Source organism: Lupinus angustifolius, chromosome LG01, assembly GCF_001865875.1.
Source record: "Lupinus angustifolius cultivar Tanjil chromosome LG01, LupAngTanjil_v1.0, whole genome shotgun sequence".
Classification (NCBI taxonomy): domain Eukaryota; kingdom Viridiplantae; phylum Streptophyta; class Magnoliopsida; order Fabales; family Fabaceae; genus Lupinus; species Lupinus angustifolius.
The window spans coordinates 34,547,741-34,551,066 of NC_032009.1; positions in this window are offsets into that span (position 1 = coordinate 34,547,741).

Genomic DNA, 3,326 nt, shown 5'->3' on the forward strand with positions numbered 1-3,326 from the left:
GGACTTGAAAATAACTATGATTTACGGTCTTAATTGCATGAGTGGTCGGACTGCTTTGAACTGGAGAAAATCTAGTCTGGCCGTGCTAAAACCGGTTAAACCGCATTAACCCGAGAATTGAACCGAACGATTCCCTTAAAAATTTAAAAAATGGAACGTTACTCTAATTTTTTGTTTTATTTCAATCCAAAAGAAGATGAAGAGGTGTTAGTTATATATAATTATATACATAATTAGTAATTATATAAAAAGTTATATTTAGATATATTATATATTTATAGATAAAAAATATTAACTACATATGAAATCATCTTGTCCGATCGGATGGTTTAACCATTTAAACCAGTTAAATTTAATATGGAATCTTTTCCAGTTTGATGTCCGGCTCGGATTTCAAATTGTCATAATTTATTATTATTTTTCTTTTCTCCTCATTCTTTTATATTTGCCACACTTTTACTGTTTTATTTTAGTACCTTTAATTTGGTGTATTACTAATAAAATTCTTTCTTTTGATGATATAAAAAATAAACACTTTTTGCTTGCTATGATGAGACCAAGATAACATTAATTCGATGACCATAATTTAATGATTACAAACTAAGCCTGTTATTTACCACCAAAAAAAAACTAAGGGCGGTAAAGATATTCCATTTTAAAAAAGGAAAACAATTTATTAAACTTTATATATTTTTTAATGGCATGTCTAAGAAGTATTTAATTAGATAATTGAATAAACGTAATTTATATATCTTTATGATGTTTTTATTACTATATAAATATAAAATATATCTACAGGATATTAAGATAATTGACCATATATAATTTCATTCAATTTTATTTATGGGTTATCATATATCTCAATAAATAATTACAACCAACATAACTTTCTATTGTTTGAGTGAACATCAATTTGAATGTTTTACAAGTTTTTTTAATTTAAAAACATATTGTTTCAACTTAAACCAAGACCACTCTCCTATGCATACACAGTGCACCAAGCAGCCAGCAAAAGAGAAATAATATGAACACTAAGTCCAATAATAAAAAACAGAGGAAATATGAAAAGAAGATATATTTGAGAGAGAATGAACTAAGTTGTATTGAAAATGTATTGAGTATCAATTACAAAAACCATACATCTTTGAAATGCTAAGTGTTATTTATAGCTTCTAAATTTCAACTAACTAACTAACTTTCTATGCTAGGAAAGTATACAAACTAACAGATTGAAATAACTCAAACTTCTATTGGTGGAATTTTCCTCATTTTTTTTTATTCTCAAACTTCTACTAGTGGAAGTCTCCTCATTTTCTGTTATTAGTGCTGAAATTACATTATTTCTAACACTCCTCCTTAATTCAGCATTCATAATCCATTTCTTACACCTATCTTCATTCTTCATTCTCAGCCTCTCAAACCTTTCTTTCTTCAAAGGTTTTGTGAAAACATCAGTCAATTGCTCTTCTGAATTGCAGGATTTCAACTTGACATTCTCCTTGCTCACTTGTTCTCTTATGTAGTGAAATCTAGTCTCTATGTGTTTATTTCTTCCATGGGAGACAAGATTTAGTGCCAAATTGATTGTTGATTTGTTGTCCACCATAACCACCCATCGTCTTGTTTTATCTTCAATCCTGACAGTAAAGCCTTCATCCAAACAACTTTATACTTAGAGACATCACCATATGATTTCAACCTCGTCTTGTATACCCATTTCATAGTTATAGCTTTGTTTCCTCTTGGCAATTCAGTTAGACTCCAAGTATTGTTTCTTTCCATAGACTTTAGTTCTCTTTCAATTGCCTCAACCCAATGTGTTTGGTTCAAAGCATCTTCCACATCTACTTATTTCCATCTTAGCAAGCAATGTCATATGCATAAAATCACCATATGCATTGATTGTTGAGTCAGAGAACACCTCATAGTCACTTAGTCTTGAAAGTGGTTGTCTGAGTCTCTGAGTTGTTAGAGGATTCACCATTGTACTAGGCACAACAACTGGATTAGATGTTATAGTCTTACCAATGTCACTTTCATCAGCTTCTTCAAATTGCAATAAGGTCTCTTGACCTTTTTTAGAACTTTTAAGGTTCCAATTCCAACATTGATCCTCATCAAACTTCAAATCTCTGTTCATCATCAACTTATTATTTCTAGGGTCAAATACTCTATAAGCACCAGTTGAATGATAGTCCAAGAAGATAAGTTTTTCACCCATATCATCTAGCTTTTTCCTCCTTGCTTCAAGCACATGTTTGTATTATTAACGTAGCTTGCAACAATTATAAATGACACGAAATAATACTTACTGGCTGAGTCACGACTAGGTCGCTCTCTTTAAGATGTTTTGTGGCACTGCCAAAAATATGCAAACAGACTATCAACCACATTATCCCTAGGATAAAACAGCCCAGATCTTTGTTATCGAATTCTTATTGCACTATAAGAATCGATCTCGAATACACCCACCATAATATGGCTATTAGTGCCAATTCTAGAAATTCCCACAATATGACTACCCGTGCCAATTCTTTTCCCAGAATACTGACTACCAGTGTAAGTTCTCAAAATATCCAGAATATGGCTACTTATGCCAATTCTTTTCCCTTAATACTGACTATCAGTGTCAGTTCTCGAAATTCCCACAATTTTGGTTGTATGTGCCAATTTCTTTCCCTCAATACTGACTACTAGTGTCAGTTCTCAAAATATCCACAATTTGGTTGCATGTGCCAATTCTTAGTGCTACGGAAAGAAAGGGAGAGAAATTTGCTGGAAATGCATCGGCAGAAAATATGAGGGAGGAAGAAAAAATTGTATGAAAGCGCATTCAACTTGAGGCGAGTTATAATGGGGGGAGAAAACCTCTATTTATAACATGAAATTCTTTTCCAAGTTCCTCATCTCTCCAATATGGGACTTGGGGGTTGTTTTTTTTCAAAACTCTTCTATGTGGGACTTGAGAGTTTTTTAGATTTCACACCCAAAAGTTCTCACTTATGGTTTTCAACAAATCAAGTTCCAACAGTTTGTAATAAATGGAGCCAAAGATTTTTAAGTGTCTCACATTTGGTTTGAGTCATGTCCAAGCTTCTTCAGGAGTCTTCTCATCCAAGCTCTTAGTAGGGGCACCTATTTAGTATATACACTATAGTATAAACAACTTCCCTCCAAAACATCTTAGGCAAGTTCTTTGTTTTCAGCATACACCTAGTCATATTAAGTATAGTTCTATTTGTCTTTTTCTTTTGTTCCATTATGTTGAGGTGTGTATGAAGCAATGACTTCATGAGTGATCCCTTATTTGATGCAGAATTCATGAA